Source organism: Oncorhynchus mykiss, chromosome 23 (genome assembly GCF_057628025.1).
Source record: "Oncorhynchus mykiss isolate SJ-2025 chromosome 23, ASM5762802v1, whole genome shotgun sequence".
NCBI classification, from domain to species: Eukaryota; Metazoa; Chordata; class Actinopteri; order Salmoniformes; family Salmonidae; genus Oncorhynchus; species Oncorhynchus mykiss.
The window spans coordinates 39,629,543-39,644,781 of record NC_143044.1 but is presented as its reverse complement, the minus strand read 5'-3'; the positions used below and the strand labels follow the sequence as shown (position 1 = coordinate 39,644,781).

The 15,239-nt window shown below is 42.7% G+C and overlaps 1 pseudogene; it reads left to right on the top strand.

The window, feature by feature from the left end:
* LOC110503135 (transformation/transcription domain-associated protein-like) overlaps positions 1-15,239 on the top strand; it is a 173,307-nt pseudogene that overhangs the window by 49,591 nt on the left and 108,477 nt on the right.

Sequence of the window (15,239 nt, the reverse complement as noted above, 5' to 3'; positions counted from 1 at the left end):
AACTGCCTGGGTTGGTCAATACTTCTAAGATCAAGATGCATCATTGACTGTCATCTATCTTTCATGTACATTTTTATTTTTTATACCTTTTGCATGCTCACACACTGTCAGTGTTCTACTCACTGTTTACTCACTGTTTACTCAACTTCAATGAGATGGAGCTGCTGTTCCAGCTGCTGAGGGTGTTTACAGGTTGTTTCCTGTGCAACATGACCTTCCTAAAGGACCACATGGAGAAAGAGATCCCGAAGAACTACAGCATCGCTCGAACCCTCTTCTTCCAATGACCCACATTTCAACGACGAGCTCAAAGCCAAGGTAACCAACCAACCCACTCTTCCCTCTCTCTCTCTCTCACACACACGGACGTATGGGAACACAGCATCCTCTCAAATATTTTCACCCATACAAACACCGACATGCTAAAATAACATAATATTAAAAGCCCCAAAATGGAAATTAAAATTCCTAACCGTGAGTGTTCCCTGCTGGACTGCAGTGTTTTAATTTCAGCGCCAGTCCCCTCCCCCCCCCCCCCCCCATTACTTATGTTTCTCTTATACTTAGCTTCCTCTTAATTGTTCTCCTCGAGCGAAGAGCAGATGCTGTCCGTGTGTGTGCGCTAGTGCGAGTGTGTGTGTGTGTGTGTGTGTGTGTGTGTGTGTGTGTGCCTCAACTGACATATTCAATAATTGACTGAAGCATTTTCCTGGAAACAAGGTAGTATAGGGAGAAGACGTGTGCTGTGCAATAGCACTAGGCAGATGAGGTCTGTTTGGAAATTTCACTTCAACCTCCACACTCATAATGTGTGTCTCAAATGACACCCTATTCCCTTTATAGCACACTACATTTGAACAGGGTCCACAGGGCTCTTCACACAACGTTTCCAGTTTTGCATGGATTCCAGCCAGAGCACTAGCCTCTAATTCAACGGTAAGAAAACAGTCCGTGTCTGTAGATGAATCTGTTTTTCTTTTTTTTGTCGGGTTAAAGTTACTTTGTGAGGTGGTCGGATCTTTCCATGATGGAGTATGTTGTTCCTCCATAGCGTAAAGCTGTTGGTACTCTGCGATTTCCCTCAGGATCTCCTTAAGTATCCAGGTTGGCTCTTTACTGCAAGCAGTTGTTTTACAAAAAGATAACAATGAGTCTTTCCCACTATGACGACAGGTGTCTGTAGTACAGCCAGCTTGCACTCGCAGAATCCACACAAAACATGGAACACAAACTTGCAGTCCCAGCCATAAAGGCTAACCGCATCGCGGAATCCTTAGAAACAAAACTTTAGTTCTGAATTTATTTAATTTAATTTATATATATTATGTTGCGTGCTCTGATGGCGTATGTTGCGTCATAAAGCCTCATCATGGCTTTATAAATGATTTGAAATACTCATATCCACTTACATCAACCATGAATAGCTGTTGTCTTTTCAACGAGGCAGTTATTGTAGTGGGGTTCTTGCAAAGTTCCCTCCTGGGATTTCACCTTCAGTCAGTTGTTTTCCTCAGCGCCTAAGTTTCAGTCTGTCTTCCTATTTTACTTCCTTTGTCCCTTATCAGTTCCCTGTCATTATTTAGTCATGATGTGAAGCAGCCTCAATCAGTGTAGTAGAGATAACTAAAGTAAGTCCACCAGGACTTCCCCTCCTCCACCCATCCCTCCATCTCCTCCTCCACTCCTCCCTATTCATGAGCTTCCTAAGACAAGCTTATCTGAGTGCTTCCCCAAATGTCTGACAATTATTGTTTTTCTCTCCGTGGATCGCTGCAGCCCCCCTCAAACCAAAGCCCAACCTTACCTCAGAGATGTGTCCTCTCCCTCTTGAGACTGAACTGTACATGGCTAGCAGTCTTATCCAGAGTAATGAACAGAGCTGTAAATCACATTGTCTTTTATCATCTGATTGTACTGTCATGTCGGCGATTAAAGTGACAGCGGGAGAGGGCAGAACACAAACACATCTATCTGAAACACACCAGAGACTAGGCCTTATTCTGCTCCTACAGCTAGGAATTCATACTTTTTACTTCGACAACAGCCTTAACAACTGAGTCACCTTTTTCGTTAATACATATTAGTCCAAAGGGTCTGCTCCGAGTCCAAATAATCTTTCTATCTCTTTCTTCTCTCCTCCCTCGCTCTCCCATTCTCCTTCTCCCTACTAAATAGAAAGCTTTATTCTACTATAATCAAATATGTTGGCTTTTCCTGTTCGTCTCCCAGGCACGTCAACTGTGTCGTCTAGGTATGAGGAGTTGGAGTGTCTGTATGCAGTGGTGGGTAAGGTAATCTACGAGGGACTCACCAACCATGAGAAGGCCACCAGCAGTGCTAACCCAACACAGCTGTTTGGTAAGACACCTACCAGTACCAACACTCTCTCTCTTTTACTTTCTCTGTTGGTCTCTCTCTTTCTGCCTTGCACTCAGTCACTCATGCTCTTTCTCAGTGTCTCTCTCTTCCTGCCTTGCACTCAGTCACTCATGCTCTTTCTCTGTCTCTCTCTTTCTGCCTTGCACTCAGTCACTCATGCTCTTTCTCTGTGTCTCTCTCAGGCACACTCATGCATGCACACTACCACACTATCTCTATCCAGCAATAAGATGAGTAGGTGTGTCGTTTAAATCTAAAGCAGTGGTCTATGCTGGGTGGGTTAACAGTTGGTGTGGTTACATGAAGGGTGCAGCACAGAATTCAATCTGTAGCGGGAAAGACAGATTTTTGTCTTTCACTACTTCTTCTGTTATCAGTTTTGTACCAGATGTCAGAAGTTTTTTCTGAAAAGCTTATTTTTGATAGAAGAGAATAAAGTCTCAATTTACACAAGTGGCATTATTTATTTCAGTAAGTGGGTCATGAAGTGACAAATGGCTGTTGGAGAACACTCTTACGTGAACACTATTTCATACCGTTTCCTGAAATGGCAACAGTGGTCAATAACTGCCTTCATACCCTTTCCTCTCCACGAGGGGTTCTGTTACACACACACACACACACACCACTGAAATGATGAATGTGTCTAGCCGAGGGTGACATTTGACAATTTGTCTCCCCTCCCAAAAGCGGTGTAGAGAGAAATACGTAACTCATTTTCTTGACTCAGTCATTCGGTTAGATTTCCTCCAAAAATGACCTTGTAGTATAACTTCTCCTTACAAACAGACTGACTGTTTTTCCCTGTTTTACCAGCATGTGTTCGTGTGGATGTGCCAGGGTTCCTGTTAGCCGGTAACAGCTGGCTTTTGAACGATTTAAAATATATATATATATATATACAGTACCAGTCAAAAGTTTGGACACACCTACTCATTCCAGGGTATTCTTTATTTTTACTATTTTCTACATTGTAGAATAATAGTGAATACATCAAAACTATGAAATAACACATGGAATCATGTAGTAACCAAAAAAGTGTTAAACAAATCAAACTATATTTTATATTTGAGATTCTTTAAAGTAGCCACCCCTTGCCTTGATGACACCTTTGCACACATTTGGCATTCTCACAACCAGCTTCATGAGGTAGTCACCTGGAATTCGTTTCAGTTAACAGGTGTGCCTTGTTAAAAGTTATTTTGTGGAATTTCTTTCCTTATTAATGCGTTTGAGCCAATCAGTTGTGTTTTGACAAGGTAGGGTTGATATACAGAAGACAGCCCTATTTGGTATAAGACCAAGTCCACATTAAGCAAAGAGAAACGACAGTCCATCATTATTTAAAAACATGAAGGTCAGTCAATGCGGAAAATGTCAAGAACTTTCAACATTTCTTCAAGTGCAGACACAAAAATGAAACTGGCTCTCATGAGGACCGCCACAGGAAAGGAAGACCCAGAGTTACCTCTGCTGCAGAGGATAAGTTCATTAGCGTTACCAGCCTCAGAAAATCAGCAATTAACTGCACTTCAGATTGCAGCCCAAATAAATGCTTCACAGAGTCCAAGTAACAGACATCTCAACATCAACTGTTCAGAGGAGACTACGTGATTCAGGCCTTCGTGGTAGAGTTGCTGCAAAGAAACCACTACTAAAGGACATTAATAAGAAGAAGTGTCACGTTCGTTGAAATGAGGTGCAGCGTTGTAGGCGAACATCTTACTTTAATTCAAATGAACACCGAAAAACAACAAAATACAAAACGAACATAAAGTTCTGCAGATTACACAGCACCTATACAAAATCAAGATCCCACACCTGAAGGTGGGAAAAAGGGCTGCCTAAGTATGATCCCCAATCAGAGACAAGGATAAACAGCTGCCTCTGATTGGGAACCCTACTAGGCCAACAAAGAAATAGAAACATAGATTTTCCCACCCAAGTCACACCCTGACCCAACCAAATAGAGAATAAAAAGGCTCTCTAAGGTCAGTGCGTGACAAGAAGAGACTTGCTTAGGCCAAGAATCACGAGCAATGGACATTAGACCGTTGGAAATCTGTCCTTTGGTCTGATGAGTCCAAATTTGAGATATTTGGTTCTACCTCCCATGTGTTTGTGAGATGCAGAGTAGGTGAATGGATGTTCTCTGCATGTGTGGTTCCCACCGTGACGCATGGAGGAGGTGTGATGGTGTGTGGGTGCTTTGCTGGTGACACTGTCAGTGATTTATTCAGAATTGTTGCTAGCTAAGGCACACTTAACCAGCCTAGCTACCACAGCGCTCTGCAGTAATACGCCATCCCATCTGGTTTGCGCTTAGTGGGACTGTCATTTGTTTGTCAACAGGACAATGACTCAAAACACACCTCCAGGCTGTGTAGGGGATATTTAACCAAAAAGGAGAGTGATGGAGTGCTGCAGCAGATGACCTGGCCTCCACAATCACCTGATCTTAACCCAATTGAGATGGTTTGGGATGAATTGGACCACAGAGTAAAAGAAATGCAGCCAACAAGTGCTTAGCATATGTGGGAACTCCTTCAAGACGGTTGGAGAAGCATTCCAGGTGACTACCTCATTAGGCTGGTTGAGGGAATGCCAAAAGTGTGTAAAGCTGTCATCAAGTCAAAGGGTGGCTACTGTGAAGAATCTAAAATGTAAAATATATCGTAATTTGTTTAACACATTTTGGTTACTACATGTTATGTATGTGTTATTTCATAGTTTTGATGTTGTCACTATTATTCTACAATGTAGAAAATAGAAAAAATATAGACAAACCCTTGAATGAGATTCTACCACATTTGCACAACTCTTCGGGCAACATACTGTATATACAGATTTTTTGAGGTGGCAGCATCTCAGCATCCCACCTCAGTCTGAGACAACATTTGAATATTGCTGTCCATCAATGATCCCCAACCAAATTTACTGATCCTGACCAATTTATACAAAAACAACGGAAATGTTGCCCTAAGAGTAAAGTTGGTAAAATCTTTATGAAAATGACTCATAGCTGTGATGGTTTCCAAAGGTGCTTCAACCAAATATTAACTGGGTTGAGACGTATCCAATTAGGATATTTCAGTTATGTAGTTATTTAATTTTTATTTGGAAAAGGTTCTATAGCTTTCTTTCACTTCGGAACTGTGGAGTAGGTTGTGTAGACCTGTAGGAAAAATATCAAATGAATAGGGCTGTGACAGACTTGGAATTGGAGGTTACGGTAATTGACCAGGCCAATGTAAACAGTCACCGACGTACCTGTTCAGGGGAGGTCAGTTATTATGTTTCTACATTTGTTTACATGGATATGTGTCTTAATAAAACCTATTTGAAATAAGCTATTACAATTCGGGTATTATCATCCCATTTCGTTATTATTTTTCAGGTTAGTACTTATAAATATGAATCAACATATTAAGAAATGCCAGTTGGAGAGGATCTGTCACATTTATGTATTGACACAACATTAACAGAGTCCAAATATAGATATGCCTACCTTGTGCTTGTCTGTTGGCTTTTCTGCATATAAAAACACTGAATAAAGATCCTATTATGACGGGAAAAACATTCAAACAAAGTCTGATGGATTTTCTGCCACTTTTCCCAAAATATTTGCATGATGTTACAAACCCTGCTGTTGCGGTCATTCGATGGTATTGGCATTTGGTCTTCAAAGAGAATACGCCGTAATGACAGAAAGAATGTAGCCTACACTACTGACAATAGGCCTTTTACAAGATTACATTATGACAGGAGCATTTGATTCTTATTGAAGAGATGGAGTCCAGACAGGCTACTTTAGGAAACTTTCTGAATGGACATACAGGCCTATAGAGAGAATCAGCTAACTCACATGCACACCGCTGTAAAGGCACCCGTCAATCAAAGCCGCCAGCGTATGTCGGACACAAGCAAATAATTCTCCCTCCCTTATTAAAACGTATTTAAAAAACCTAAGCTTGCCTTACATGCTTTCTAGACCGGGCACACGCGTGTTGATTTTGTCCATCCATACCAGATGCAGTCAGGACACGCAGGTTGACATATCAAAACAAACTCTGAACTAACTACATTAATTTGGGGACAAGTCGAAAAGCATTAAACATTTATGGCAATTTAGCTAGCTAGCTTGCTGTTGTTAGCTACGGTAATTTGTCCTGGGATGTAAACATTGGGTTGTTACTTTACCTGAAATGCACAGGGTCCTCTACTCCGACAATTAAACCAAATATAAAAGGGTAAACCGAGTTTGTTTCTAGTAATCTCTCCTCCTTCAGGCTTCTTCTTCTTTGGACTTTATATGGCGGTTGGCAACCAACTTTAAGGTGCATTACCACCACCAACTGGACTGGAGTGTGGACCTAATGTTGGACCTGGTGAATAGTCATTTGTCCGTCATGTCCATGGAGATGAGGAAGAACTTCATCCAGGTCATCCTCACGTTGCTCATCGAGAAGTCACCCGACGCCAAGATCCTCCGCACCATCGTCAAGATCTTGGAGGAGTGGGTGAAGAACAACCCAGGACTTACTCTGCTAATGATCTGTGGAAGAACAACTAGCCAGCAAGGCAACCTGGAAACCAGGAAGCACAAACCTACACAGCTGTCTTTGCTCTGTTTAGGCATTTATTCAGAGTAGAGTCCAGCAGAGAGACAGAATGAGGGGGCAGGACCAAAGGTGCTTCACACTCCCCCCTCCAGATGCTCTAAAGATAAATTAACTGAATCAATCTGCTCTCTCTCCCTCTCTCCTCTCCTACATCTCGCTCATTCCCTCTCTCCCACAGATGCCCATCTTTGTGAGAAGTCCATTCTGCTGGAGAAGATGATGACCTATATTGAGAAACGTTTCCCTTATGACCTTGAGTTAAACGCCCAGTTCCTGGCCCTCGTTAATTACGTCTATAGGTAATTATCCCCATTAATCACCTGGACGAGTATGCACGGCAAGTATGCTGGGCGCCATTACGCTTCTTCATCCATCGAGGGGGAGGGAGAGGGAAAGGAGGAGATGTGGGTTGAGAGAAAGAAGGGGTGGTGGAGTATGCCAGGTCACTGCCACACCATTCATCTATCGAGAGGGAGGGGGAGAAAGAGAGTGGTGGGTATTGAGTGGAGAGAATGATGGGGGTTGAGTTTGGGGGTCTTCCAGTGACAGGACTTATGGTTTGAGGGAGAGATGGGGTGAGGGAGGGTGGCAGAGGGGTGACAAGGCAGCCGAGCGAAAGGTGACTGACTCCTCAGCCCACTGCTTTTCATCCCGTATGGCCCTTTAAACACACACACACCACTCCTCTGTCCCTCTCCTTCAGTCCTCAAAACTTACCCCATCCCCATACCCAGTCTGCCTGTTCACAGACATCTGCTCTGTAAGTCACATGACTTTAAACAAGCAGTAAAACCATGATTGACACATCACTGTCCACATCACATAAAGATGACAGAATGACAGAGCAGCTGCTCCACAACCATGTCTCTGAATAAGTGATGATTTAGTAGCTTTAATATAATACACTCACTGCTGAGAGATGTTTCTGTTCCTCTCTGTTCTTTTAAATAGTACTCTTGAGGCCCATTCACCAGGGTTGTGGAATGATCTAGAAATGATTGTCAAGGTTATTACACAGCATCTAATGTAGGCTGTTAACCGGTTTACTATTCCACCAGGAGTATCCCCATCATTAAAGATAAGATGTTCCTTTTTTAAACATTTAGATGTAACTGCATTCTGTTTCACATCAATGACCTTCATCACCTCTTGTCCTCTATTTATTGATGATGATGCCATGATGCTTTTAGCTACTCTGTATCTTCATTCTTATGAAGGAGCTGGCTCCCAAATGCATTATCATGAAATACTGTGTTAGAGAATCAAGTTCCAGTTGTTAACCATTTTTCATTAGATATAACAAATGGTAACACAAATACATTTCAACCCTCTTTGTCCAATCAGGGACGAGAGTCTCTCAAGAAGTGACATCATGTCAAAGTTGGAGCTGGCCTTCCTGTCTGGTCTGTGATGCACCCAGCCTCTGATCAGGGCTAAATTCTGTGAGGGGTTTGACCTGTACACGAAGAGACGTATCTACGAGAGGCTTCTCTACGTCTGCTGCTTACAGAACTGAGAGGCATTGAGCAGCCACTTCTGGATCAAGCAATACATCAAGGTAAGGAGACAGACTGGGACGAGGGGTGGAATCATGATGTCAGTTGGAGATTTGTTGAATATTCCAGTTACGACTAAGCCTTTTGTAAACAGGTTGCTGACTTCAGCTTTGAACCTGAACAGTTTGTACTGTTTTAGCACACAAACCTACTTCATACTGTGGTATGTGATTTAGCTTGTCTGTTCTGACTCTCTTGAAGTGTCTCCATAATTCTTTAGCCCCCAAGAAACTGTTAATCTGGCTTTCTGTGATCGCCTCTCTCTCTCTCTCTCTCTCTCTCTCTCTCTCTCTCTCTCTCTCTCTCTCTCTCTCTCTCTCTCTCTCTCTCTCTCTCTCTCTCTCTCTCTCTCTCTCTCTCTCTCTCTCTCTCTCTCTCTCTCTCTCTCTCTCTCTCTCTCTCTCTCTCTCTCTCTCTCTCTCTCTCTCTCTCTCTCTCTCTCTCTCTCTCTCTCTCTCTCTCTCTCTCTCTCTCTCTCTCTCTCTCTCTCTCTCTCTCTCTCTCTCTCTCTCTCTCTCTCTCTCTCTCTCTCTCTCTCTCTCTCTCTCTCTCTCTCTCTCTCTCTCAGCTGCAGGCAGTGTGTGAGCGTAACAGCATCATTGGGACCAGCTGCCAGGGTTCTATGCTGCCCTCCATTACCAATGTCATCAATCTGGCCGACAGCCACAACCGCGCTGCCTTCGCCATGGCAACATCAAGCAGGAGCCCAGAGAGAGAGGGAGAACAGCGATACCAAGGAGGAGGTGAGGACGCTACGTAAACAGAAGTCAAAGGGTCACATGGACACACACACAAACTAAGATGAATTTTGACTGACACACTATCCCATGTGTTTTTTCTTAGAGAGGAATAACATCAATTGCTCCCTCTTTGTTAACTTGTATTTCCTGCTCAAGCCAACTGTTTTCCACACAGATGTAATGCTGTATTCATAGCAGTATTTATATGACAGTCAATATTTTTAGTTTTCCCATCTCATCATGATGTGCATCTCTCCGAGGGGAAAGACTAAGTGCTTTTGCATTATGACAATCAATCACCGACCCTCTCCCATCCTTCGTCTTTTCTCTCCTCCTCCCTGTTCTCCAGGATGTGGAGATCGATATAGACCTAGCCTCAGGGGACCAGACAGCCATCCCCAACACCAAGGAGCAGGCGGAGAAAGACGCAACCAGCTGCCCATGCTCACCAACCACCAAGACAAGTTCCACGATTCCCTTAGAGAAGTCAAGGTAAGTTATGACACCGACCCTCGTCCTGTTGGTTAAAATCATATTCTTCTCCTCTGCAACCCTCCCAATTCATTTTATAAATTAATGGCTCAGTGCAGTCCTAAACACGATTTTCCTGTGTTTTATATACAGCTAACTGGTAAAATAAGGGAAACGCTTGGAAAGAAGGAAATTCTAAGCAAGCCTAAATATCTTATATTGAGTGATAATTCACTTAAAATGTGTGTTTTTTTAGTTCTAGTTTTTTCTTGCCAATGATGTTAGATAATTTAGCTTGGTAAGAATAGTATATATATACTGTATATATATATACACTGCTCAAAAAAATAAAGGGAACACTTAAACAACACAATGTAACTCCAAGTCAATCACACTTCTGTGAAATCAAACTGTCCACTTAGGAAGCAACACTGATTGACAATACATTTCACATGCTGTTGTGCAAATGGAATAGACAACAGGTCGAAATTATAGGCAATTAGCAAGACACCCCCAATAAAGGAGTGGTTCTGCAGGTGGGGACCACAGACCACTTCTCAGTTCCTATGCTTCCTGGCTGATGTTTTGGTCACTTTTGAATGCTGGCGGTGCTTTCACTCTAGTGGTAGCATGAGACGGAGTCTACAACCCACACAAGTGGCTCAGGTAGTGCAGCTCATCCAGGATGGAACATCAATGCGAGCTGTGGCAAGAAGGTTTGCTGTGTCTGTCAGCGTAGTGTCCAGAGCATGGAGGTGCTACCAGGAGACAGGCCAGTACATCAGGAGACGTGGAGGAGGCCGTAGGAGGGCAACAACCCAGCAGCAGGACCACTACCTCCGCCTTTGTGCAAGGAGTAGCAGGAGGAGCACTGCCAGAGCACTGCAAAATGACCTCCAGCAGGCCACAAATGTGCATGTGTCTGCTCAAACGGTCAGAAACAGACTCCATGAGGGTGGTATGAGGGCCCGACGTCCACAGGTGGGGGTTGTGCTTACAGCCCAACACCGTGCAGGACGTTTTTCATTTGCCAGAGAACACCAAGATTGGCAAATTCGCCACTGGTGCCCTGTGCTCTTCACAGATGAAAGCAGGTTCACACTGAGCACATGTGACAGACGTGACAGTCTGGAGACGCCGTGGAGAACGTTCTGCTGCCTGCAACATCCTCCAGCATGACCGGTTTGGCGGAGGGTCAGTTATGGTGTGGGGTGGCATTTCTTTGGGGGGCCTCACAGCCCTCCATGTGCTCGCCAGAGGTAGCCTGACTGCCATTAGGTACCGAGATGAGATCCTCAGACCCCTTGTGAGACCATATGCTGGTGCGGTTGGCCCTGGGTTCCTCCTAATGCAAGACAATGCTAGACCTCATGTGGCTGGAGTGTGTCAGCAGTTCCTGCAAGAGGAAGGCATTGCTGCTATGGACTGGCCCGCCCGTTCCCCAGACCTGAATCCAATTGAGCACATCTGGGACATCATGTCTCGCTCCATCCACCAACGCCACGTTGCACCACAGACTGTCCAGGACTTGGCGGATGATTTAGTCAAGGTCTGGGAGGAGATCCCTCAGGAGACCATCCGCCACCTCATCAGGAGCATGCCCAGGCATTGTAGGGAGGTCATACAGGCTCGTGGAGGCCACACACACTACTGAGCCTAATTTTGACTTGTTTTAAGGACATTACATCAAAGTTGGATCAGCCTGTAGTGTGGTTTTCCACTTTAAGTTTGAGTGTGACTCCAAATCCAGACCTCCATGGGTTGATACATTTGATTTCCATTGATAATTTTTGTGTGATTTTGTTGTCAGCACATTCAACTATGTAAAGAAAAAAGTATTTAATAAGAATATTTCATTCATTCAGATCTAGGATGTGTTATTTTAGTGTTCCCTTTATGTTTTTGAGCAGTGTATATACAGTGCCTTGCGAAAGTATTCGGCCCCCTTGAACTTTGCGACCTTTTGCCACATTTCAGGCTTCAAACATAAAGATATAAAACTGTATTTATTTGTGAAGAATCAACAACAAGTGGGGCACAATCATGAAGTGGAACGACATTTATTGGATATTTCAAACTTTTTTAACAAATTAAAAACTGAAAAATTGGGCGTGCAAAATTTTTTGGGTACCATGGCTATGCCCACATCCACATGGCACGAGTGGTCCCTGAATGGTTAGATGAGCATGAAAATGATGTAAATCATAAATCATGGCTCTCTGTCACCAGATATCAACCCAACTGAACACTTATGGGAGATTCTGGAGCAGCACTAGAGACAGAATTTTCCACCACCATCAACAAAACATTTATTGTGGAAGAATGGTGTCGAGTTCCAGACACATGTAGAATTTATGCACAAGGTGCATTGAAGCTATTGTGGCTCGTGGTGACCCAACACCCTATTAAGACACTGGTGTTTCCATTATTTTGGCAGTTGTTTCCACACTGAGGTTGGATAATTGTGGATAATGCCATTTTAGTGTAAGAGCTGTTCGAAAAGAAATCTCAGCCTGGTTTGGTGGGATGGAGTTTTGGCATGCATGTTGATATCACCAAGCGATAAATTAGTTAATAGACCAATAAGAAAGAGTTCCAAGCCTTGCTTCCAATAATAGCCCCTCCACACTCAGACCCCTCCCAGATGGTCCTAGCAAAATTATTGCTTGAGAAATGGCTCTTTGCTAAGAAATAATCTGTGTTTCTTTTTTAACATTTGAATTGAAAACAATCACAGTAAGGTACTTAATTGTTACCCAGAAATGATTTAACATTGCGATAAAAACTGCTGCATTGGACCTTTTGACTTGTTGTGTGTGTGTGTGTGTGTGTGTGTGTGTGTGTATATGTGTGTGTGTGTGTGTGTATGTGTGTGTGTGTGTGTGTGTGTGTGTGTGTGTGTGTGTGTGTGTCAGACTGGGGCATTGCTGAACGCTGTCGTGACGTTGTATTAGACTGTTGCTCATCGAATGATTAAAAGTTTCTAATTGCGTGATTAACTGAATCAAGCAATTATTAACTCATTAACCTGGGGCACCATGGGAAAATACGTTTTATTGAGTTTCTATTTCCCAAATTAAAGAATATCAGAAAATCGATTTTACAACAGCCGCTAATTAATCAGTTACCTCTATAATCTCGTTCTGAATGTCGCATAATCAGGGAATCTGCACGGACCCGGGTCTCACCAATGAGTTCGTACCACACCAATCTTAGTTGAGTATTTATTTACTAGAAAGCTAGAATGATGATAAAAGATACACATACACAAAAACACATTCTAGGCTATTGATTAGAATTTAGTATAACGGGCCAACACACGCGTGTGTGTTACCCAAAATGGGAATTTAAAAGAGAGAGAAAAAGAGAAAGTACATGAGAGAAATATACATTTGGGTGAATTTGTCAGCTATGCTTATTTTAACCCTAGCCTTGCCCCAAACTGCCACTCTTATGGGTCAGAATATAATGATGTAGTTACGTGGGGAAGGTCTCTGTGGATTCTCCGCGTGGACCGTTCAGGCTGCTCAATGACGCACATCTCCGGCGCACCTCTCTGGTCATCCTCACGATGTCAGTGTGCTTTTGGCTTAGGAGTCTGTTCCCTCGCCCTTGCTCTGGAAGGGCTCTTCTGATGACAGACAGCTCTGTAGCTCAGAGCTCACAGCGTAGGAATGAAACAGTGTAGATACCACGATTCGATGGAAAGTGGAGGTTAGGTGGTCCAGCTTGAATTCACCCGCTTAGACACAGCTACTCATCAGTAGCATGGGTAGAAAAATATTTCTTGTATTACTTGTGTTGCGTTTTGGGTTCGTTGACTTTTTAGACCTCGGCTGCAGCTTGGGTCACTTAGTCTCCTCTGTAAATTCTTTACTCACAGGTTTTATACCCTCGTGTCAGAAGTGGGCATAACCGCCTTTAGGGCAATTCTCTGGGCGTACCTAGTTAACCTTTCTGATCTCCCCATCCCGGATCCGGGTTCGTGAATACAGACTCAAGCTCATTACCATAACGCAACGTTAACTATTCATGAAAATCGCAAATGAAATGAAATAAATATGCTAGCTCTCAAGCTTAGCCTTTTGTTAACAACACTGTCATCTCAGATTTTCAAAATATGCTTCTCAACCATTGCAAAACAAGCATTTGTGTAACAGTATTGATGGCTAACGTAGCATTTAGCATTAGCATTCAGCTGGCAACATTTACACAAAAAAACAGAAAAGCATTCAAAAAAATAATTTACCTTTGAAGAACTTCAGATGTTTTCAATGAGGAGACTCTCAGATAGCAAATGTTCAGTTTTTCCTGAAAGATTATTTGTTTAGGACAAATCGCTCCGTTTTCTGCGTCACGTTTAGCTATGAAAAAACCCCTGTATCCAGGATTGTGTAAATCTATCAGCAAGCTCATTAGCATAACACAACGTTAACTATTTATGAAAATCGCAAATGAAATGAAATAAATATGCCATCTCTCAAGCTTAGCCTTTTGTAAACAACACTGTCATCTCAGATTTTCAAAATATGCTTCTCAACCATAGGAAAACAATCATTTGTGTAAAAGTAGCTAGCTAGAGTTAGCATTTCGCGTTAGCATTTAGCGTTAGCATTAGCGTTAGCATCCAGCACGCAACATTAACAAAAACATAAAAGCCTTCAAATAAAATCATTTACCTTTGAAGAACTTCTGATGTTTTCAATGAGGATACTCTCAGTTAGATAGCAGATGCTCAGTTTTTCCAAAAAGATTCCTTGTGTATTAGAAATAGCTCCGTTTTATACATCACATTTGGCTACCAAAAAAAATCCATAAATTCAGTCCTCAAAACGCAAACTTTTTTCCAAATTAACTCCATAATATCGACTGAAAACATGGCAAACGTTGTTTAGAATCAATCCTCAAGGTGTTTTTCACATATCTCTTCATTGATACATCGTTCTTGGACACATGCTTTCTCTCCTGAATCCCAGGAGAAAATGCCCGCACCTGAAGATTACGCACAAATTTAGACAAAGGACACCGGGCGGACCTCTGGAAAATGTAGTCTCTTATGGCCAATCTTCCAATGATATGCCTACAAATACGTCACAATGCTGCTAAGACCTTGGGCGAACGACAGAAAGTGTAGGCTCATTCCTTGCGCAATCACAGCCATATAAGGAGAGAATGGAAAACAGAGCTTCAGAAATTCTGCTAATTCCTGGGTGATGCATCATCTTGGTTTCGCCTGTAGAATGAGTTCTGGGGCACTTACAGACAAAATCTTTGCAGATTCTGAAACTTCAGAGTGTTTTCTTTCCAAAACTGTCAAGAATATGCATAGTCGAGCATCTTTTCGTGACAAAATATCGCGCTTAAAACGGGAACGTTTTTTATCCAAAAATGAAATAGCGCCCCTAGAGCTCTAAGAGGTTAAGGCAAGGTGTCACATTCTGACCCTTATTTCCTTTGTTTTGTATTTATTT